The following is a 25,873-nucleotide window of genomic DNA, read 5'->3' on the forward strand; positions in this document are numbered from 1 at the left end:
TATAAGAGTGCGTGATTAGCACCTTCTTATTAACACTCGATGAGTTAAATTAATTAGCGAACTTGACCTAATTTGACCCCTTTTAGGCCGTGTAGAATACACCTTTGCGCGACATCATCTCAATCGATCAACGTTGTTTCTAACTCGTTTTCTAACTTGTTTCCTATCCCGTTTTGCAATCAATTGATATAACTAATGAATCTAACCTAAGAATTAGGGTAGGCTAGAACGTGTAGGCCGTGTTTGGCCGTGTCCTTGTGGTCCTTTTCTCGTTGTTTTCTTATCTTCATTTCGTTATTTCGTATCTTGTATTTACTTTGTTTATCGAGTCATGTTTAGTAGTTTGTTTGTAATTAGTTTACTTTTATCGAGTCAAAACGATTTATAAAAACCTTAGTCTTGTTTGGTTAGACGGTTGTGCCTCAATGCATGTAAGAGCGTAGTAAATCGCATGTTGTTTAAAGCAACATGGCCCGATTTATGCTAATGCATGCTTTGGTGCGTAGCCTTATGTCTAGTTCGATGAGATTAAGTGAAAGCACACATCGCGAGGAGTGACCCAAGGCCGTGAGTCATGTGAGCCGTGGACCACCCCTTTGTGCACGTTTTTCTAGGCGAATGGCCGTGTGATGTGTCATGTACGGTGTTGTATATAGCAATTGTATTTAGATCGAGTTGTATTTTTAATTTATCGTTGTGTCGGCATGAAATGCCTGGGTTGTAGTAGGGTAGATCCCAACGGCTCCCCCATTCCCATCAAGCCTTGTTTGCTTTGCTTTGTATGTTGTTAGATTAATCAACCCACATGCTAAATTACAACTTTGACAAAGTTAGTTTAGTTGCATCTAAAACGACATAGAAATTGTTGTCACATGTTAGGGTTTAAAACGATGTTTGCATATCATATATCGTAGTAGCTATGACCTTGTTTGAAATCCGACACTTGACTTAGTAGAGGCCGTTATTGACGGGCGGGGTTAGGTGTCCTTATGGGCTTCCTAACACGTACCCTCACCCCTTACTCAAGATCTATGGTTTGTGGATCCGTCTAAATACCATTGGATTACGAGAGTCATTCAAATCGAGTGATATAGGGTACAAGTCTTCATCTTTAATCACTCGTAGTCGATTGGCTTTATGCTTTTCAATGAAAGGTGTAAAGTTGACTTGAACGGTTCCAAGTTCCCAAAAAACTTGGTGGCGACTCTAATATGTCTTAATTCGATTCGAAAGAACCTCGAGTCGATTATGCCAGATGTGGATCCCGCGGACGCAGCCTCCCGAGGGCCTTGTCCACGATTTGGCGACTCACTGGGGAAAAGAGGACTAGTTACACTGTGTTTCTAGGGTCTTTTCCTCCGAGGTGAAACTTGAAAAGAAAGTGTTGGAAAGTAAAACATTACTCATAGTGCTACGATTCATGCATAAACCCTTAAGGACTTGCCCGGGCCGTCCCAGCGTTTCTTCGTGATGCGTGGGGGGCGACGTCCCACTATGCTAGGAAGCTGCACATTGCTCGCTTCCACTTCGCCTCGCGTGGTTCTTGATGGTGGGGACGATCTTCTAGGTACTTTACCTTAAGACACCTTGCTCTATAAGACCGCAAAAGGATGGAGGGCATAGACCTTCTTATAGAAGACTTTCCGAGACTTAGAGATGTCTAGGAGCATACATCCTTATAACATGAGAATGACAATGTGCAATGTGCTTTCCCGAGTCTTTTTTTTCGAAAATTCCCATGTCCTTTTCAAAACCGAACTTTTGAACAACTTATTTTCAAAATAGCATGGTTTTAAAAACGCGGAACGCTGCCCAAATAGGACTAGAAATTTCGGCCCAAAATGAGCTTTTATAGCCGTCATGCTGCCCATTTCAAATCTCATTTTTCAAATCGATCATTCGTTTTTCAAAATCAATCCAAAGTGCCTCTCGAACCTCAACCAAGCATGAAATGCGTCAAGTCGTGTCCGGGTCATGGCCGTGTTAGGCCGGGTGTGTTTAGTTCTAAGAGTCTAGAACACGACCCTGTTGGGTCACCCAAGCTCACCTCTTGGGCTTTGAGTCATGTTGGTCGACCATTTGGTCTAGGATAGTCCACAAAAACGCCCAAGCTAGGCCATTTAGGGCGTTTCACCCGAACCTATGGGCTATGTTAGTCCAATCACGGGTTTGGCCACACCGAGTCCGGTTTATAACCGATTTATGTGATTTGAGTCATGTCGTTTTGTCGAGTCTAAAATGAACCAAGGTCTAGATCAAACCGTGAGTCGAACCTTTGGTTAGTCAATCTCAAGTCGAGTCTTTGTTTGAGTCAAGTTGGGGTCGTGTCCTTAAGTGTGCAGGGGCTCTTACTTTAAATATTGATTCAGTACGGGGTTTTCTTGTAGAAAGGCCGCCAAAAACCCGACGTCAAGAAATGGAAGATGCTATCAACAAGCTCACCGAGGCCGTGAACCTCATGATGACCCGAATGGATGCAATCGAATCTAAGCTGGGGGAAGATTCCCCTCCATCTACCCCACCTCCGATCGATCCGGAGAAACGGTTCAAGTTCATCAAGACCGTTTGAAACTCTCCTGTGGGAAGAACATTCACTATGAGAATGCTAGGGCCTATGCCCCAGTTCAGGATAAGTTGCCCACGAACATGGTACTCACTGACATCCCAAAGTTCAAGGGCACCGAAGATCCGGTCCACCATGTTAAGGCCTATAAAGGGTACTTAGCACTGAAGGGAGTACCTGCTGACATGCTCTCTGAAATTTTTGCCCAATCTCTGGATGAACACCCGAAGGCGTGGTTCTATAATCTTGACCTTAAGAACTTCCCCACTTTCGAAGATATTACGGTGGAGTTCTGTAAGCACTATGCTGACAATGTTGAGATTCAAACCAACATAAGGACTTTGGAAGTAATGACACAGAAGGAAAAAGAGGGCTTTACTGAATTCCTCGCAAGATGGCGCGCTGAAAGCGTGAAATTAGCCAAGAAGCCTGATGAAGTTGAAATGGTAGATAAGTTCGTAAAGAATCTACGACCTATTTACCGCAATGCTCTGAAATACCAGAATTTTGGCTCTTTCAAAGAATTGATAAGAATCGGGATAAAGGTAGAAGATGATGTCATAAGGGCAGAGGCTGAAAAGCCGAAAGGGTACCAAGGGGCGTCATCGTCTAAGGGCAAGGCCCCAGCAACGACCCATTTAGATGAAGGCATCAATCTCTTAGAAGGGCAATCGAAGAAGTCGCAGCGCCAAACACCTAGGGCATTCACCGATATCGGATGCACTTATACATATGCTCTCCAAAGGCTCATAGCCCAAGGAAAGCTGAAGCCTATTGGTCCAACTCCGGACCCTCCCGCTGATCAACAAGGTAAATGGTATAAACCAAATGCCTACTGTGCCTTTCATCAAGGGAAAGGCCATGATACTGAAAGGTGCTATCGACTGAAGCACGAAATCCAAGACATGATTGAGAACTAACGCTCCCGATCCCAATTTGTTAAACCTAATAACATCACCAATCCATTTGGCGATCACTCCAACTTTATTTCTGTCGAAGACAATGTCGATTATTCCCATCTTATACGCCCATGTCACTTGAAAGGGGTGTTCATCGGGAAGATATTTGTGGATTGCTTTGAATTCTTGGCAAACCCGAAGAATGAAATTCAAGTCGGGAGTCTTGCTCCAGAATGTACTCATTTCGTTAACGAAGTTAATAAAGGACAATTCGATTCACCAACCTTCATCACTGGCGTAGATCCTCAGAGGACTACCTCAGGATGGAGGCAGACCATCAAAAGGATCAAGAACCAGAGCCGAGCATCTAAGCTACAGCTGAACAAGAGAAAGCTCAAGACCAGATTTGAAAATTATGAGTCGGGATCTGTTTTCCTATCTTAGTCGAGTCGAGTCTAGGACTTTCTTTTCTTGAAGTTGAGTCGTTTTTCCCGCGATGACCTAGGGTGTGTCCTAGGAATCGTTTCTTCGAGTCTGTTAAGCATTTCTCATTCCAATAAAAAAAGTTGCAGTTTCGTTTCCAAATTTGTCTTGTTTCCAATCCTCAATCATTCCGAAACATGATAAAATGCACAACACACTCAAAGGCATCCCTGGGGTAGAAATATGTCCCGTTTCAAAAAGTAAGGTACACTAGGATCCCGTGTTTGATTCCTTTACCTATTCCATGTCTGGCGGTAGAAAACCTCCATCAAAACCAATGCTTAACACAAGCCTTTAGATGATTCTAAGATGAACCCGTACTAGCTCCCGGTTTCCCTATCGATGATGGAAGGCAAGCCCATCCCCACATAATCATCCCATCTCGAAGAGAGAAGATATCAACTCGTTCTAACAAGGAATTGTTAGTTCTTACCCAAATTAGTTGGCGAAGCCCAGTTTTCAAGGTGTATCCATTTATGACTAAGAGAATGAATAGAAGATCAGTTTCAAAGAGAGAAAAAAGATGAAAAAGAATGAAAAGTTGAAAAAAAAAGGATGAAAGAAAAGAAAGATGAAAAAAGAAAAGTGATGAAAGAAAAAGAAAAAAAGAAAAAAAGGAAAAAAGAAAAAAAAGATGTTGAAGTTATTGCAGAATGCTTTTAGTTGACTGTCGAAGTTACAGAGGCCAGAAGTCAAGTCAAGTACCCATAGTTGAAGTTCAATGGGCGAAGCCCAAAAGATTAAGTAGTAACCTCTTTACCCTCTAAGTCCTTCCTGAGACAGTTACAAGGAATAGTCGGGAATTTTGAGAATCATTCCGCTTGTGTTGTTATACCTAGCCTTTAGGGTCTAGACATGGAAATTTGAACCCACATCATTTTCCAACCCATTTGCACTCGGGTTTCATCAAACCCGAGACACCAATTCCAACCACATCAGCAGCCATAGCCCTTGGCCTTAGCACCACAAAACAAACCTTCAGAATGATGGTTAACCATTCCAACTTGTTATTACCAAGCTCCACATCCCAAAAGATCCAAGCCTTTTACACCTAACCCCAAACACGGGATTTAACGGTACTTTACAGGCTAGAATGGGATATGACATGATACTTTAGGTGAAACCTTTGAGTGTGTACACACAATCAAAATGCCATGTTTATGCACCATGATCGAACTACGTCGGATTTGATTTCGCTCCACGCGAATACGTAGGCAGTCCTTCAGAATAAGGGATTCAATCCACTCATCAACCAAGTTGTCGTCTTGTCGGTTTCTTACGGGTCTTAACCAAGTCCAAATGAAGCCACCTTCGTTTGAGTTGATCTTAGTACTCGATGTAAGCTAGGATAAGGATATATGTTCGGATGAATAGTATCATGTCTCAGAATGAGCTTTATCTAACAGTTTAGGCAAAGATGCTGAGTCACATAGATGTGGGTTTGTGTTGGGAACAGAAAATATGAAAAACCCGCTGAAAAGAAAGAAGGCGTGGAAGAAAAAATAGTAAAAGCCCGCTGAAAAGAAAGAAGGCGGTCGCAAGAAATGATGAATACTCGCTGAAAAGAAAGGATGCGAGGAGAAGAGTTGCAGAATGTTCCCAACAAGAGTGATGTGTGATGTCCATCTGTTCTCATAAAATCAGTCTGTGTTTAGTGTCTAGGGCGAAGCCAACGTTGTTGCTCTGTGAGTTTAATCCTCCTTGTCAATGCCAAGTGATCTTGATTCCCATGTGCCCTCGGGAGCACGACCATGCCATAAGATATCTCCGTCCCAAGTTCGACGACCTTGTGATTCCCATTTGCCATACTTTGGCGCCGGAACGGCCAATTTACATTTCTACCCCCCAACAAGTCCATAATTGAATTAAAACCCGTGCACACTTAGGGTTTTATTTTCCTTTTTTGTTTTACGGTAGCGGGCTACGCCCACGTTGTTTACGAGTCATACAGAGTGTCTGTGTCGTATTTCATGCTCACCCATCAAGGTTCGATTTCAAAAAATTTCAAAAACTTTTTGCGAATTATGGATAGATGATCCAAGTAGTGGAATATTCTTGGGTCGATGACCCAATCTTTCAAAATTCAAAATTCAAAATTCAATTTTTGAAGGGCCGATGACCCAACATTCCAAGTGATGTCAAATTCAAACTTCGGGTCGATGACCCAATCATTCAAAATTTTCAAATTCAATTTTCGGGTCGATGACCCAGTATTTCAAATGATCCAATTCCAAGATCGATGATCCAAATGTGCTTATGTGATGATTATTGCTAGTACGTTTTTGTGTTTCAAATATGGCAGGATATTCTTCAACTGGGGGGCTCTAAAGTCTTCGACTTTAGAGCCATCACAAACTGGGGGCTCTGAAGCCGTTGGCTTCAGAGACCATTATCAAGATGTAAAGGATGACATCCACTCATAATTCAATTCAATACAAGAGTATGAAATGGAAGAATTCCACAGCTGAAAGCAAAATGATGAAAGCGGCGACAACCTCCTCGGAAAGTCTCGTCCCATTTGGGCACCTGCCAGCAGATGATAAACTTTGGGCAAGTGTCAACAGATGATGAATTTCGGACAAATGCCAGCAGATGATAAACTTTGGGCAAGTGTCAGCAGTGGCCGAATTACGACGCGGGTTTGATTCCGTCAGAAACGGATACGTAGGCGCCTAAGGATAAGGCTCAATCCACCATATATGCAATTTATGGGTCGACGACCAATGACGATAATTCGACGCAACAGAAGCAAGAGTTAATCCCCAACGAAGTTTCAGGTATGATCTCTTCTTATGGCTGGCGAGCTTATATACGCAAGTCTAATGGACTATAAACGACCCGAAGAATCCTCAGGTCGAAAGGGACCTGGGGTATACTTTGACTTTCGCCTTGTCCAAGCCTCAGTCAAAGTGGGGGCTCTGTAGATACCCGTATCCGTCGATATTGGAATTTATAGAGAACCCGACAAACACCCGATGATGATAGGACACATGTATTCTTTAGTTGTCATTGTCATTATTTGGGGCTCGTTTTACGAGGTAGAATGGGCGTCGTCGATGAAGTATTTTATTAATTTAAGTGATATTTAAATTAATGTTTTTTAGTGAGTTCATTTTGTTAATTTAAATGATATTTAAATTATGGTTTTTTAGGTAAATTCAATTTATTTTATTTTGAATTTATTTTCCCAAGTTTTTTTATTGAAAATAAAATAAATAATTGATTTGAAAAATCATTTTATGAGTATATTTGATTTGCAAAGTCATTTATTTTAATGGGTTAATTGATTTGAAAAATCGATTTGAAAATCGAAAAGAACTCGTTTTAAACACTTGTTTTTGAGCTCGATTTTAGCTCGGTTTTTGAGCCCGTTTCCTTTACGAATTGGCACGAATCTCGAGTACACTAACCAACCTAAGCCTCTACCCATCCACCCTTGTTCGAACCCCCTATCCACGGCCCAAATTCCATCCCCAAACACCTCACAAACAGCCCGCAACAAACAGCCCCCCCCTGTTTTGCGTGCCAATTCCCAAGCCCAAAACCGGCTCCAAATACCACCAAAACCCGTACCCATTAACCCTAACCCATACCCTAGTATCCTACCCATATTACCCTAGCTTAATCACCAAGAAAACCCCCCTCAAACCCTCACAAAAGCTGCTGGACAGCAGCTATGCGTGAGCAGGCCCGACTGCCTCTCCCTCTCTTTTACCCTACTTTAACTCCTTATAAATACCCACCCTTCACCATACATTCATTCCTCTAAGTTCTCCATACATCCGACCTTCACTCACAAGCTTTAAACCTCAGAAACAAACCCTAATTGCCTCTCAAAAACCCTAAACAAAACCGACACACAAACTGAAACTGTTTGTGTGTCCTCCTCGAAAAGCATTTCGTTCCTCCCTCAAACCTCCATCAAAACTCGAATTTCTTGTTCCTAATTAACCACATAACATCCATCTACACATTAGACAAAGATTTACGAGCCAAATTGCCCTTGAGAGTACACGAAATCCCTCGAAAAACAGAGTGTTATACACTCTGTGTTCGCGGTTTATTCCTGTCTGTCCAGTTCTGTTTGTGCTCGTTTTTCGTGCCCAATAACCCAAAACGAGCAGGGGTTGCTTTAAGATCCCTGTTCTCCTCTCTTTCTAGTTTTCAAAACATCTTTTAAATCGAATTTTCGTCGTGAAACGAGGGAGATATCATCGTTTGAAAATCGCTGTCCAGAAAGTTTCAAAAACGCGTGTTTGCTTTGCTCTTCGTCGACGACGGCCTCTCGAGATAAAATCTACCATCGATTACGACCCAAGACGGTGTCAACGATACATGTAGGTTGAGGGTGCATCAAATCCTCTTCTTTTCCCTTTTATTTCGTTTGTTTTATGCTTTTTTTTATTGTCTTGTTTTTGTTTGTTTTTCGTTTTGTTTATCGATTGTTTAATTAACTATGAAACTAGTTTAGTCCGAGTATGAGTTAAAGTACCACCATGAACACCCGCGTTGACTTGAGATGGGAAAAGAAACCGCTACATCAGTCGGTCGTACACCCCCGTCTCATTTACATATCCTCGTGTTCAAGGTAGGGCATAAATAAAACGAATTTCTAACTTCGCTCCTCGCTTTTGACCCTTTGTTTGTCTCGGCCAATTCGACCCACCTTAGGACCCGTTGCATGTTATTGACGGGCGGGGTTAGGTGTCCTTATGGGCTTCCTAACACGTACCCTCACCCCTTACTCAAGATCTATGGTTTGTGGATCCGTCTAAATACCATTGGATTACGAGAGTCATTCAAATCGAGTGATATAGGGTACAAGTCTTCATCTTTAATCACTCGTAGTCGATTGGCTTTATGCTTTTCGATGAAAGGTGTAAAGTTGACTTGAACGGTTCCAAGTTCCCAAAAAACTTGGTGGCGACTCTAATATGTCTTAATTCGATTCAAAAGAACCTCGAGTCGATTATGCCTGGTGTGGATCCCGCGGACGCAGTTCCCGAGGGCCTTGTCCACAAGTTCAAACACGTAGGCGCCAAAAAGAAGGAGCGTGGTCTTAGAATGCAAAGGGAGAAGAGAAGGGCGGACACTTGCGTGAGAAATATGAGGAACAAAGGTCTCTATTTATACTAATCACGGAATTAGGGTTTAGGAAAGGAGAGAAAGATCCGGAAACAACTGAGTTAGGTTAAACATGGAAACTTGGACAAAAAGAAAGTCTTGAGGAAAAGGCGCAGCAGGTGCTACGTCCCTTGGAAGAGGCGCAGCACTTGCTGCGTCTCTTCCTCAGCGGGTTCCTCCTGCGCAAGAAAGCGCATTTGACAGCCTGTCGTATTTTAGGCATAACTTTCTCTATAAGACTCGGAATAAGGTGATTTTGGTGGCGTTAGAAAGCTAAGAGAAAGATATAGAACTTTCTGTGGAATAGGCCTGACCCAAAAAAGTTGTTATGACCTCGTAAAACAAGCCTAAATGTCGGGTTATCATTTTAGCTAAATGAATTTCACATTTTGTAATGTAAACTTTTGAGTTTAGACTAATGAAATGGCATGTGACTCAAAATGAGATATAATCACAACATTTTATGACATCCTAACCTTAGGTAGACAAGCACATTGCTTTGACTCGGGATTTGATGGTTTTAGGAAATGAAGATGGTTTTTGACCCGGACTCCAAATGAACTCTAATTACTGCCAAAACGACCGTAATGACACCTAGATGACAACCATGAAGTAGACACAAGTGTTTGAGTTACCTTTTATTAATCGATTTACGAAACGTCATAAAATTGCGACATATGCTAGACATGCGGCCCAATCATCACTGGGTGTTTGGCGGGAGGTGCAGAAACGAGGTGTCTACAGCATTACTCTTAGACGGATGATGTGACCATAATTAGCACATATTTAGTCCCCGAATTAGCCTCGTTCCCATGCTTTGTAGTGCATATTTGGGTCATTTATTGTCTTTAGTTCTTTGTTTTGCATATTCTTTGAGGTTTTGTGTCCTTGGTAGGAAAGGAGTGCAAACCTTGCATTTTCATGGCAAAATGAGACTAAATTGATTGAATTCAATGACCAAGCATCAAGGAGAGATAAGATTAGAAGGCCTTTGTACATTTTATAGTTGATGAGCAATGTTGAGGAAAGATCCTTGCATCCCCAAGGAGATCCTCAAGGATTTTACGAAGAAAAGGGTAGAAAGGAAAAAGAAACAAGACTGAGGAGAAATCCGTGCGGATTGTCCTGAATCCGCCCGTCCCCAGCACGACAATCCGTGCGTCTTCTCTCAAAGACGCTCGGGCAGCAGCTACCAAAAGACGTGCGTCTTCTCCCAAAGACGCCCGGGCAGAGACTCACGAATCCGGTCGTCCCGTGCCTAAGACGCACGGATTCCAGTCCAGCACAAATCCGTTTCTTCAAGCTTCAAAGAAAGAAGCCCTTCCTTCGAAAAATACCGACGTCTCCCTGCTCAAATCTCAAAAGTGTAATTACTAGTTTAGCCCTTATTTAACCCTAATGCATCCACCTAATTTCCACTATAAATACCCCATTAGTCAAATTAGAAGAGCATGTTCTTCTTATCAATTCTTAGAGCAGTTAATATCAATCAAATCTCTCTTTAGTTTTGTAATCAACAATTAATCAAGTTTTAATACAAGTTTTATTTCCTTAATCTCTCTTTTGTTCATCCTTTATTTTGGGTAATTGAAGATTATTTGGGTTATTATTGGGAGATTGACAACCTCTCAATCAAGCATCAAGTACTTCTTTTATTCTTTGCTTTATTATTGGAATCATTAGTAGGTATAATTCTCTTAATCCCTTTTTAATTATTGTTAATTACTTTTATTTATTCATCATGTTTCATTTTGTTGGTATGATTGACAACCTTGCTAGCATGATCAACATGATAATGAGTGAGTAGTCTCCTAGCTAGGGTTAATGGGTAATGAGGGGAAACCAACATGGGGAATGATTCATGCTTAAATTAATATGCTTTCATGGTTTATTTGCTTGCTTGTTTTGATCTCAACTCATGCACATGTTATGTTTGATGAAATGCGAGCCTATGAATCCTTGCATTTTTTACCCATCACCTATCTTTTCAATGAGACTTGTAAGACATAAACCAACTCGAGTCTCATTAGACCATGCATGTTGTTGAGTAGGGAAGACTAAGTCGACTTGTTGGTGTTGTACAATCTAATCGATTCGGCTCCGGGACCCAAACTTTCCTAGGATTGTAAGATATAACCCAACTCAATCCATCACAACAATAATTGCTTGCTTATAATTTGAGAACATGTTTGTATGATCAATTCCCATGATTCCCCTATGACCCCATGACACCCTAGTGCTTTTTATCAAATTGTTTACAACCCTTTCAATTCATCTTGCTTATTTACTTTCATTTCTATTTAGTTTAGTGACCTTCAACATCAACCCAAATTGTGACACCCCTAAGACACCACTAGTTGCAATAGAAATCTCATCTCAATTCCCGTCCCTTGGGATCCGACCTTTACTTGCCTCATTACTAATTGTAGAGTTGTTTGTGAAGTTATAAATTGTGTTTTGGTCTAGGTGCTTCCAACGACAATTGTTCCGAAAAATAGAATATAGCTCCGACCGACCAAAAATGGCGCCGTTGCCGGGGACGGTATTATCTTGATTTAGATTTTTTTATATTGTTATTAGTTGTGTCTTTCTTTGCCTTGGGGAAGTAAAACTCCTCAAGGTTTGTTCTAATTATTTTCGAGTTATTTGATATTTTGCATGTCTAGAAGGTCACAAGGTGATTTGTTACCTTTTGATCGTGAAATTGAAAGAACTTTGACAACCAATAGAAGACTTGCTAGGAGGAATTTGAGAGGTATTAGTGAGGTTGTAGATATTCAACCAACTATTGAGTTCATCAACCCTTTTGCAAGAGAAGGTGAGGAGAACCCAACACAAAATACCACACAAAATCAACCCACAATGCCTAAGTTTTCATCACATTCCGTACCCACCGAGGAGAACCTACCCAATGGTACTCCCACACCACAACATTTGACCGGAAATTTTATTGCCAAATCCGCCTTTATCCAATTAGTCGAAAGGAGCCAATTTGGGGGGATGCCTAGTGAAGACCCTCATTCTCATATGGAAACCTTTTGTGACTATTGTGATGCGATTTCTCAAACCGGTGTAACTCAAGACCAAATTCGATGGGTCTTATTTCCTTTTTCTCTAATTGGCACCGCGAAACAATGGTTGAAGGGCCTTGATAAGGCCACTCTCGGAATTGATTCTTGGAAGAAATTGGCTCTAGCTTTCTACAAAAAATTCTACCCACCGGAAAAGACTAACATGCTAAGAACTCAAATTACGGGTTTTAAGCAAAGGGATGAAGAATCTTTGTATGAATCTTGGGAGCGATTCAAGGGAATTTGTCGCTCATGTCCTCACCATGGACTTAGCGATTGGTTCTTGGTATAACAATTTTGGAACGGTCTATATGAAGATTCTAGGAACATTCTCAACATGGGATCAAATGGAATGTTCACCGAAGTTGATGACAATCAAACTTGGAACAAAATTGAGGAAATGGTGGTCCATAACTCACAATATAGTAGACCTCGCAAGGCTACTAGAGGAGGAAACCATGAAGTGGACTCCGTTACTCAATTGGGTGCTCAACTTAGTGCTCACATTGACACAATCAATTTGAAGTTTGAAAAAGCTATGGCTAGACTTGAAGAAGCCTCAAAATCACCAAAGCATCATGTTAATGCCATGACGGCATCTTCATCAATCCCAAGTGGGATATGTGAGAATTGTGGAACTTTGGGACATGACCAAAGTGAATGTAGGGGAACAAATGAACAAGTGAATGCTTTCCAAGCATACAAGAGTGGTACCCCTTATTCCAATTATTACAATGAAAACACCAAATTCCATCCAAATCTCTCATACAAAAGCCAAAATGTTCAAAACCCTCAAACAACATACACCCCACCTACCATGAGAAACCAAAATCAAAGACCCTTTTACAACCAAAACCAAGGTTACCAAAATCAAAATCCATACAATCAACAAAATTACCAAGGTTTTGATGTCCAAAAAGCGGTCCTCCAAATGCAAAAGAATCAACAAGAATTTTTCACTCAAATGCAAAAAGATAGTCAAGCAAAGGAAACCACCATCAACAACATTCTAGCTCACACCAAAATGTTGGAAACCCAATTGACTCAATTAGCATCTTCAAGCTCACAAAGACAAAAGGGGCAATTACCACCTCAAAGTAATCCCCCTAGACATGAAACGGTTAGTGCCATTCACTTGAGAAGTGGTACAAGGTATGAAGCACCGAAGAAGCAAGTTGAGGATGAAGTTGTGGAAGCTAGTGATAAGGAAGAAATTGTGCAAAACTCCAAAGATGGAGAATCATGAAAAGAAGAAATTTCAAAGGAAAATGAAGACAAGGTCAAGGAGAAGGAGCCCATTGTGATTAGACTTCCTTTTCCAAGTCGTCAAGCCAAGCCCAAATTTGATGACCAACTTGGAAAGTTTATGGAAATTGTGAAGAATTTATAAGTCTCAATTCCTTTCACGGAATTAATCAATCACGTGCCGGCCTATGCGAAATACATGAAAGACATCCTCACAAAGAAGAAGTCAATCCGGAAGCTTGAGACTATCGCCTTCACTAAGGTGAGTAGTGCAATACTTCAAGTGAGTTCACCTCCAAAACTCAAGGATCCGGGAAGCTTCTCAATACCGTGTACGATTGGCGACACCACGATCAACAAAGCCTTATGTGATCTAGAGGCTAGTGTGAGTGTTATGCCGTACTCGGTGAGTAAAAGGTTGGGGATGGGAGAGCTTAAATGCACCAATATCACACTCCAAATGGTCGATAGATCGACAAAGACACCATTAGGGATATGGGAAGATGTTCCCGTACGAATTGAGAAGTTTTTCATCCCGGTGGACTTTGTCATTGTTGATATGGAGGAAGATTCCAACATTCCAATCATTCTAGGAAGACCTTTCTTACACACCGCGGGTGCGGTGATTGATGTGAAACATGGTGAGCTCACTCTAGAAGTGGGAGATGAGAGTATAACTTTTAATCTTGACAAGACTATGAGAGCTCCCCGTTTACATGAACCGTGTTTTATGATCGATCATTATAGTCGGAAGGATGAAAGGAAGAAGTCGGAACTCCAATGGAAGAAGAAAATTGAGGACGCTCCATTCAAAGAGCAAGTGAATTGTAGTAAAGAGAGCTTGCAAAGCTCACCAAAGTCAAGAAATGAAGAAGATGGCCTTATTGTCCAAGAAAAGGAAATGGGAGAGTTGTCTGCATCAAATCAAGAGATTTTCAATGATCAACTTAATGAAGTTTGTGGTCTTTGGGACGACGAATTTGAAGGGATTTTTAATCCCTACATTGGTAATGCCATCGATCAAGACCGACAACAAGGGCCAAGGTCTATTGAAGACCTTTATCGTGATAATGAACAAGCGTTTGATTACTTTTTCAAGGTGTTGAGCAACATCAACAACACCTTGAACATGCCCCCTTGACATCTCATCAAGAATGAGAGTTTGGTGGAGTCCTCCCTAAACCACCATTTGTAAATATTTCTAACTCCCTAACTTGCATTTCAATTCCTATATTGCATTTTTGTCATTTTTGGATTTTTATACTTTGATCAAGATAATTATCATGTTTGAGAGAAGTGAATGAGGGACTAATAATTTCAATTGTTGTGCTTTAGCTTAGTGTGGGGATGGCAATTGCCTAGGCTATCCATGCCTTAGTAGTGCCCCCACAATGAAGAACACGAGATATGAAGAAGAATGAAAAATGACAAGGGATATGCAAAGTACACGGATGGAACTGAATCCGGGTAAAAAGGGGTCGAATCCGAGCGGGTTCAAGAGAATCCGTCCGTCTTCAGGCAATCCGGGCATATTGGGTAGAAGACGCCCGTCCATTATGAGCTGAATTTTTGAAATTTCTGACTGTCAACGAATCCGGGCGTCCTGCATTCGAATCCGCCCGTCTTCACGGAAAGACGCCCGTCTCCTTGGCTGAGAAAAACAAGAAAAATCCCTGTAAAGGAATCCGCCCGTCTTCTCTGGAAGACGCCTCTCCCGCATTTTCAAATCCGCCCGTCTTTTTTCAAAGACGCCCGTCTTTAGGCGAGTTTTTCCCAACCCAGAGCAGGCAGAATTCGGCCGTCCCGAGCAAAAACCGCCCGTCTTCCCCCTGTATTTCAAATTTTTCGGGTTTTATAAACCCCCTCCCACATTCATTCCTTCATTCCTTCATTCAAAACACTACTCATAAACCCCATAACTCCAAAACCCTCAATCTCTCCATCACAAAAATAAGATTCCTCAACAACATTCACCAAAATCAAATCAAAACATCCTTTTAACAACAAATCAATCACTCCTCTTTCAACAAAAATCAAAACCAAGCACAAAACCTTCAACCTTTGAGTCGATTTTTGAATTCATAAAGGCAAAGCCTTTCATCTTTAAATAGATTTGGGTACACTAGAAATTGAAGATTTTCACTCTTTTCTTGGTTTATTCATCAATGGCAAGCACTAAGGGAGCAACAAAAGCAACAAAGGCAAAGGCACCAAAGGCAAAGGCACTCTCATCAAGACAAAAGAGTCTTCAAGCAAAGAAAGCATTGGCTATGGTGGTAGCTAGCCCAAACTTGGAAATGCAACAACAACAACCTCCCATGGAAGCAACAACATCTTCTACTCCGGAAATTGCTCAACTTTCAAATTATCCGGAGGTAATTTTCATTTCCAAATCCCATAGGGACACTTTTGCCAAGTTTGCTATAAAATCATTTCTATCCACCAAGTTTATTTGTGAAGATACCTTAGATAAGTTGGGTGTCCTTGAGCAAACTAGAGCCTTCTTTAAAGCCATGGGGTTGGAGAAATTGTTTGAATCAAAAGAATTGACATACCCCTCCCTTACCTTCAAATTTTTGAGTTCTTTGAAAGTTAACAAGGTTGAGACTATGGAGACCATCGAGTTCCGTCTCGCTAATGTTAGTAGGCGCATCTCCTTTGAGGAAATGGGTAAAGCTTTGGGTCTTAGTGATTCACCGAGTTATTTTAAGAATGTTGGCAAGTATGACCCCGACCCTCTTTGGGAGGCGATTTCCGGAAGGAAATTTGAGGACTTTCATGCTAGTCGCGCTCTATTAGTCCACCATCCGGGCATTAGAGTGTGGCACAAGGTCATAGGGAACACCATCATTGCAAGAAAAGACACCAACCATTTCACCAAACTCGATTTTGTTCTTCTTGAGTCGGCTTTGAACATTGGAAGGGAATTCACCAAGCCTTTCAACTCTCTAAGGCTTTTGGTGGATAGATGGCTAAATATTGATTGTGGGAAGAAAGGCACTACCGTTATTGTGAATAGAGGCCTACTCACTATTCTAGCCAAATACTTTGATCCAAACTTCAACAAGGATAGCAAGTATGAGGTAAAAGAGGGTGGTCATCTCATTGATATTAATACTATGATATACAAGTACAAGTGGGTTACCCATAACCCTCTTGACACCAAGTATGGATGGCTCACTAGTGAGGCTAGATCTTTCACTTTGCCTTCAAAGATTTGTCGATTGAGTGTCCACCGGACCAACTATCTACTTCCCCTTTCAAAAGAGGCCGAGTACATTATCCGACAACAAAAGGGTGAAATTGAAATGCCCTCCTCTTCCATTGTCACACCACCCTATCCTTTCGAGTACCAAGAGTTCAAGCCCGAAGGTGTTGAAGCAAGAAATGATTATTTGACTCTTCTCATGCAAGAGATGCACAAGCAAGCTTTCGAGGATCGAAAAAATGCTTACTTAGCCCAATATCCACCTCTCCTTCACTTAGCTAGGCAAGGACTACTTGACCTTTCATGTCCTTTGCCTAGTTGGGCGGATAGGGAAGTCTTCTTTCCGAGTGCATCTAGGGTTGCTCCGGGTGATAATGAGGTTGTCAGTAATGAAGAGGTTGATGATAACATTGATGAAGAAGCTAGTGAAGAAGGAGAAGAGGATGATGAGCAAGGTGAACAAGAAAGTGAAGAAGAAAGTGGTGATGAATCCACTACTAGTGAGGAAGATGATGATAGTGATGATATGATGGAACATTAGCAAGCTTTAGAGGCTCCTACCCTCTTGAGGTTTGTCTATTTCTCTATTTGTTTTATTTATTTATCTTTATCATTGTTGGAGTAGTCCTAGCACCATAGAGGACTAACACCTCGGCCCCATTGAGGTGTTCTCATTTTATTGTTCCCACCTTTCAAAATCCAAAATGACAAAATTAGTTTCATGCATTGCATAGTGTGTGCATGAACTACACCCAACCTTAAGACATTAGCAATAATGTCTAGATCGGTTTGGGGAAATCAATGCATACACAACAGGAGGTAATCTAAATTATCCTCTCCGTCATAAACAAAAACCATGCATCATATAGTGTAGACTAGTGTAGCTTGCATTTAGTGTAGAAATCATGCATCATGTTTGCATAATTTCCCATCATTTTGGCCATTGAGGACAATGCCCATATTAGTGTGGGGATGGAGAATTCTAACTTAACTTTTATTCAAAAATCCAAAAAAATTGAAAAATTTCGAAAAACCATAAAAATTTGAAAATTGGAAAAACCAAAAACAAGTTCATTTCTTTTGTAGTGTAGTCATGTATATATTGTTGTATATATTGTGTTTGTTCTATCCTTATTCACATTCATTGACTACGCCACATCCGAGACATGGGGATCATGAAGACCGCATGGTATGATCTTTCCAATCTCCTTTTTCCTCTTTATGTTAATGACTATGTGGCTTTGTTTTGATTGATGTGGTACAATAATGTGAACTTAGGACTTGCATTTAGATTATATGTCATATTAGTTGATAGAATCACTTGCATTAGGATGTATATATTAGTTGCATCATGGCATGTAGGTGCATTTAGATAAAATATTTTGAAAAGTGCCTAATTGAGAACTTTGACAAGAGCAACTAAGCCATTACAAATACTTTTTCAACTTAAGACTTTGCCTACTATAATGGTTGTAAAACACCCTAGATTGTGTCATACTAGTGTCTTTTGACCCATGACCCAAAGCCTAGTCAAGGGTTTGCATGTGAGTCACCTATTCCAACCCCGTGATGCGATGTGGACTTGGTTAACTTGTCTAGGTGACCTTGATTGACCTTGTGGTAAGGCAACCCAAAAATACTTTCTATCAATAAGTTTGAAGTGCTTATTTCGAAAATTTTGTTATGTGGAAGTAATTTATTGCCAAGGAAACCTCAAATGTTATGAAATGTTGAAATGTTGAGAATTTTAGTTGTTTTGATGGAGGCGTACCACTTCGATGTGCTTTAGAGAGGGATCAGTTGAATTGGGCCCTCACATGGTTGTGAATTCAACCGCCCAAAGACAGAGTGACTATCACCCCGAAAAGCTATTGTCTAGAGGTTAACCGGTTGCCTAATAAGCGATTGGCGAAAGCAAATGACACTAGCCCGGAAGGGACAAACCCCATCTCTAATTTTTGAAATGTGAAAGTTGAATGAGGTCAATTTCTGAATACTAGTCATATCCACCCTTGTTTATAACGATTTAAGCATTTCATTCCCAAAAAGCCTTTTTGTCAAGCCACTTTGTCGAGCTTGGGACGATCCATGACCTTTACTTTTGTAGAGAATTCGAGACTTGTCATGTCATATGCTACTAGCATCATAGGGATCATCATTCCATACCATCCGATCGCTCTTGACGAAAGCATTTGGAAATTGAGGGCGAAAGTAGTCTAGTTTAACACCATTTGGAGGTGATTTAGTGCCATATCTCCTCTTAGCCTTAATAATTTGTTGAACTAGTATTTGTGGAGGATTATATGCTCTTAAATTTGTTCTCTTTTAGTTGCCTCCGCCACTTGATGAGGAAGTGGCTATTCCTTTTGTAGATGCATCCATTATTTGATTTTGTGTGCTTAATGTTTGGATGTGTCGCCATTTTGGCAAGACCCACCTTGCCTTGCAAGAAGGCATCCTACCTCATGGTTGTCTTGTTGTGAGTTGAAGGGGCAGAGTGAGACCCGCTAATTGTCTCATATCGGCTATGTTATTAGGTTAGTTTAAATAATGGTCCTAGTCTTCGTCACCTCTTTACTCGGGACGAGCAAAGGTTCGATTTGGGGATATTTGATGTGACCATAATTAGCGCATATTTAGTCCCCGAATTAGCCTCGTTCCCATTCTTTTTAGTGCATATTTGGGTCATTTATTGTCTTTAGTTCTTTGTTTTGCATATTCTTTGAGGTTTTGTGTCCTTGGTAGGAAAGGAGTGCAAACCTTGCATTTTCATCGCAAAATGAGACTAAATTGATTGAATTCAATGACCAAGCATCAAGGAGAGACAAGATTAGAAGGCCTTTGTACATATTATAGTAGATGAGCAATGTTGAGGAAAGATCCTTGCATCCCCAAGGAGATCCTCAAGGATTTTACGAAGAAAAGGGTAGAAAGGAAAAAGAAACAAGACTGAGGAGAAATCCGTGCGGATTGTCCCGAATTCGCCCGTCCCCAGCACGACAATCCGTGCGTCTTCTCTCAAAGACGCTCGGGCAGCAGCTACCAAAAGACGTGCGTCTTCTCCCAAAGACGCCCGGGCAGAGACTCACGAATCCGGTCGTCCCGTACCTAAGACGCACGGATTCCAGTCCAGCACAAATCCGTTTCTTCAAGCATCAAAGAAAGAAGCCCTTCCTTCGAAAAATACCGACGTCTCCCTGCTCAAATCTCAAAAGTGTAATTACTAGTTTAGCCCTTATTTAACCCTAATGCATCCACCTAATTTCCACTATAAATACCCCATTAGTCTAATTAGAAGAGCATGTTCTTCTTATCAATTCTTAGAGCAGTTAATATCAATCAAATCTCTCTTTAGTTTTGTAATCAACAATTAATCAAGTTTTAATACAAGTTTTATTTCCTTAATCTCTCTTTTGTTCATCCTTTATTTTGGGTAATTGAAGATTATTTGGGTTATTATTGGGAGATTGACAACCTCTCAATCAAGCATCAAGTACTTCTTTTATTCTTTGCTTTATTATTGGAATCATTAGTAGGTGTAATTCTCTTAATCCCTTTTTAATTATTGTTAATTACTTTTATTTATTCATCATGTTTTATTTTGTTGGTATGATTGACAACCTTGCTAGCATGATCAACATGATAATGAGTGAGTAGTCTCCTAGCTAGGGTTAATGGGTAATTAGGGGAAACCAACATGGGGAATGATTCATGCTTAAATTAATATGCTTTCATGGTTTATTTGCTTTCTTGTTTTGATCTCAACTCATGCACATGTTATGTTTGATGAAATGCGAGCCTGTGAATCCTTGCATTTTTTACCCATCACCTATCTTTTCAATGAGACTTGTAAGACATAAACCAACTCGAGTCTCATTAGACCATGCATGTTGTTGAGTAGGGAAGACTAAGTCGACTTGTAGGTGTTGTACAATCTAATCGATTCAGCTCCGGGACCCAAACTTTCCTAGGATTGTAAGATATAACCCAACTTAATTCATCACAACAATAATTGCTTGCTTATAATTTGAGAACATATTTGTATGATCAATTCCCATGATTCCCCTATGACCCCATGACGCCCTAGTGCTTTTTATCAAATTGTTTACAACCCTTTCAATTCATCTTGCTTATTTACTTTCATTGCTATTTAGTTTAGTGACCTTCTACATCAACCCAAATTGTGACACCCCTAAGACACCACTTGTTGCAATAGAAATCTCATCTCAATTCCCGTCCCTTGGGATCCGACATTTACTTGCCTCTTTACTAATTGTAGAGTTGTTTGTGAAGTTATAAATTGTGTTTTGGTCTAGGTGCTTCCAACGACAACTGTTCCGAAAAATAGAATATAGCTCCGACCGACCAACGGGCCCTGAGAGAAACTCCCCTTTGATGGCCTCTGAAAACCCCTTCCCGCAGCACTATTACACTTATCTCTTGTGGCCCATACCGCCACAGTTGTAGAAAGATAAACCCTAGCTCCTACTACCACCACCACCACCACGCCCAAAGGAAGATCCACTACTAAAACCCGATCCCGATGAGTAAGCCCTCGCTTGGTTATGGTTGCCCCTCTTGTAACTGGACTGACCACCACCCTTACTCTCAGCCTTCCTCTTCTCGGGACCTCTCTCCCTGTTCTCCTTGGCCATTTCAACCAATCTCTCATCTCTCCCTGCTCTCTCATACACTTCGTTAACATCTGTAAGGACCCCAAATGGTAGCTTCTCCATTATCTTATAGGTCAAGCCCTTCTCAAACCTCAGCGCCAGGTTCTCCTGGTTCAACCTCATATCTTCGGCATACCTATACTTCTCATTAAACTTATGATACTACTCAGCCGCAGTCATATCCGGAGTCATCTTGAAATCATCAAACTCCTCCTCAGCTTACTACAAACATGCTCATCAGGCACATACTCTCGGCGCATAGCTCTCTTAAACTCACCCTCAAGGTATAGCTGACTTCCCTTGCCTCACATACAGATCTAGGGCACTCTCCTTTACCTTATCCCACCACTCTCCCACAACATCTCTCAAGTAGAATGCAACTTGTTCCACTTTAAAGTCCTTAGGACAGTAAACCACATTCAATATATTCCCCATCTCCCTATGCCAATTGTCGAGCAAAATTGGCGCACCGGTACCCATATATTCCTTTGGGTTGAAACGAGCTATAGTAGTACTCATTTTAGCGAAGTCAACCCAAGCCTATTTGTCCTTTCCAAACTTCGTTAAGCCCTCGGTAAGCGCCTCTTGATGCTCAAGCATCTTGGCAAATTCATCTGTACTAACCAACTCAGCCCTACCATACAAAGCGGATCTCTTTGGCGGCATCTTTAAGCTATATAAGAGAAAAGGCAAACATAAACACACATCCCACGACTAAAAGCGTATAAAACCTATGCAAACCACACTCGACCGAGAAACTCAACCCACTCGGTATATTTGAGGTCACTCGATCGACTTTCCCACTTACTCGATCGAGTGCCTCGACTCCAGAACCTGACCAGAAAGTACCATAAAACACACTCGATCGAACCTCCCTCGCACTCGATCGGGTACCCCCCCCCCCACTCGATCGAGTTCCCCTCATACTCGATCGAGTATCCCAAAAAGAAGTTATTGCCGAAACATCGTCATATACCCCACTCGATCGAGCCCAACCTACTGGATCAAATCATGCTGACTCGTTAGCTACCCGCATGCATAACTCAACTACTTTTCATAACAACTATATATATATATATATATATATATATATATATATATATATATATATATATATATATATATATATATATATATATATATATATATATATATATATATACAACGCAACATCCTATTCACTTGTTTCTATAAGCCACATTAGAAATCACCATCATGCAACTTCATTATTCACGACAACATATAATCATACAAACTACTCACCTTTCGCCACCACATCCTCCATTCTCCACATGCATTTATCCACCAATTCATGCAACACATCATTCAATATATATATGCAATATAACTTACATAAACACATAGTGATCCCATAACACCCCATAGTGACCGGTTCAAAGTTTTAGGGCGAGTTCGCGACTTTAGAACGTCTCCCAAGCCTTTGCATTAGCTCCTAACAACTCCTAACCGGGTTCATTTTATTTTGACTCCCTAGATTCATTGGGTTCATTAGTTACAGGTCCAAAATCTTTGCTCTGACACCACTTTGTAACACCCCCATACACCAAGGTGTCTTACCAGGACCACCTAATGCATGGAAATGCTACCATCTCGGTTACCAGAGGCAATGTATAACAAATAGACCATAAATAAACGTTCTTAATTAAGTAAATGAGTTTAAGTGAATATAATTCCAAAGCCAAAACTTTAAAGTAAATACAAACATTCCAAAACCAAACCAACGGAAAGGAAAACTAAGTTCAAGACACAGTGGAAGAGTCTACTGACACGTGATGACTCCGTCCCAGCTATCTCTTGTACAAGCCATCTTATACATGCTCAATTATTGCTCACCACTCCCGAATGGATCACCACAGTTTTCAAAACATTTAAACGGGGTCAGTTACTGATTACACAAAACACAATACATAAGATACAACAAACAAATTACTCCAACTTCGTCATAACTCCACACACCTGACTACAAACTAACGTGTGTAGTCCTGCCAGAATACACATCGCAACAGATATTCCACGACGCCAGTGGGGGACCGCAGCCGTACCCACCAAATCCCCGCTCTTCTATTCCGAGCGATAACCCATGTTTCTTAATGTGCACATCCCCTATGGCGGGTTCCATAGAGGGCGAATCAAGGGTGTGAAGCCACTCCCGCAAGTGACTCCACTCAGCCGAGGATACGCCTCGGGAACCACGGACAATTACATAACCAATTATACAAAAATAACACCAATACAATACCATACATTAAAGATCAACAATAAACACATCCATCGCCAACACCTATGTAATCAATAACCGAGTAGGGAAACTCTACCTGAAATAAGCAAATCACCACGACCATCACAAAGCCGCTATTCAATATTGCTCCTCTACTAAACCACCTCCTATAATCACATAATCATACCATTACTATCTAAGACACATCATACTCCCAAAATCTCCCAAAATACCAATTAGGGTTTTAAACAAAATCAACGACACGACGAACTCAACGGCGTAAAGAACACAATGATCCGACGACCCTAGCCTTTGGGATTTGATAGCAATGCGAAGATGAAAGTAACGTAACTTTTTTTCTCTTGAGAGGTTTTAGAAAAGATAAAAAGTGACAAACAAACTGACGGAATACTTTATATATCATTCTCGCATTGCTAACAAAACCCGGCTAAAACAACCCACAGAACCGACTTATTCGAACGAGTAAGTCACTTACTCGATCGAGTGACCCCTACTCGATCGAGTGCCATACTTACTCGATCGAGTACCCATCATACAATGTACTATTTCATAACCAAACTCACTTACTCGACAGAGTAAGCCCCACTCGATAGAGTACCCAACCGCATAGAAAACCGTAGTATTACATGTGTCCCGTGGTTTCATCTCTTGATGGTATTTGACTTTCTTGATCATTTCTCTACGTACAAGCTGATGGTTTTGCGTGTATTACTATTTGATTTGATTCAGGTGTTTCACGGCACTTTCAATGTTGGCAAAACAACCTCGTACCTTATACATCCAAATTGTTGGCGATGATGTTACACATGTTCGGACCCCATCATCAGCACCCATCTCTCTTCAAGTTTCCAAAAATGAAGCTTACCAACCTCACGACAATTCTAACTGTTGGGAAATGTGTCCTCAACAATAGTGCGATCATATGATTTAAAAATCATTATTAAATCTCATTTTAAGAATACATGTGGGATGTAATATTTTTACAGTCAACTGGTCCACACATATCGGTAATGATTGGTGACTAGAGTTTGACATTATTGTCGTGCGACGGTGGTGATCAATTGATCCCCTTAGGTCATACCTATAGGGAAATACTCTTAATTGATTATTTAATTAATCGTATACCGATACGAGTTAATTGAATTGCTTAAAATTGACGGATGATTTTGTGAGTATAATTTACGTATCTTATTGTAAATATGATTAAATGAGACACGGTCTGAGTAATCGAATTATTTTATTACTTAGATGAAATTATTGTTTAAAGAAACAATTGAAACGGAATGAATAAATTATTATAAATACAGAATGTTGTAATTTATAATTTGGAAACATTTTTGGTACAAGTAATTACGAATTACTAGTCGATTTTGTAAATGACATATTTTATGAGTATGTTGATTTTTAATATGTTAAAAAAAAAAATACATTACATTGTGACATGTCATGTAACATGTTACATGTGACAAAATTGACAAATGACAAAATAAAATGGACCATCCATTTTATTATGTAAATGCCGAAATAAGAAGGAGTATGGGGTTAATATTGTGTTTTCATATGAGTGGAAAACACAATGATGAAAGCTAACAAGTAGGCATGCAAACCTAAGCTTTTGAGAAGAGCAAAAACAAAAGGTATTGGGCATCCTACCCATGCTAATTTCGGCCAACCATATGAGGAAAGAAAAGAGAGTTTTTCTTATTGAATATTCATTCATCATTTCTACACAATAACATTTTCTAGTGTAAGAAATGGATTTTTTTTTCTACATCTTGTGAAATCTAGAGAAATAAAACTCAAATAATCTCCCCTCTTGACCGATTTTTCAAGAGCCAAAAATACAATTTATTTTGTATCAATTTTATAGCAAAAACTAATATTATTACTAGATCTAAATAATATTAGTTATTAAGATGTATTCCTTGGGTATATGCTTTTGGGAGGGATTCTATACTTGAATCCTTGTTCTTCCATTTGGAGAGCTCAAGAACAAGTGAGTAGGTGAACTCACTTGTGCCCATAAATCCGAAAATCACAATGTAAGATGATGGTTTCTTCTTTATATTGTTTTTCATGTTTGCATGCATAAGATCAACCTTTAATTTTATGACAAATTAAATATGAACATATATGAATATGTTAGTAATAGATCTACATTTCCTTCAATTGGTATCAGAGCCACGGTTGTTTGCATGCAAATTGGTTAAAAGTTTTTCCGAGTTATAAGAATAACAAATAAAACTTATAAAATTTGTGTTATTATGATATATCACGAAATTATTACATGCATGTTAATATTTCTGGTCCTAAAATGTTTTAGGATATTTTGGTTAATTTTTCGGAT

At 40.3% G+C, this 25,873-nt stretch overlaps 1 non-coding gene across 1 annotated transcript; it reads right to left on the bottom strand.

The window, feature by feature from the left end:
- Positions 1-12,303: 12,303 nt before the first annotated feature.
- LOC141638580 (small nucleolar RNA R71) lies at positions 12,304-12,410 on the bottom strand. The gene has a single exon (XR_012542127.1). It is a non-coding gene; the product is annotated as a small nucleolar RNA R71 (small nucleolar RNA).
- Positions 12,411-25,873: the final 13,463 nt, after the last annotated feature.

The sequence above is a fragment of the Silene latifolia genome, unplaced genomic scaffold (assembly GCF_048544455.1).
Source record: "Silene latifolia isolate original U9 population unplaced genomic scaffold, ASM4854445v1 scaffold_20.1, whole genome shotgun sequence".
NCBI classification, from domain to species: Eukaryota; Viridiplantae; Streptophyta; class Magnoliopsida; order Caryophyllales; family Caryophyllaceae; genus Silene; species Silene latifolia.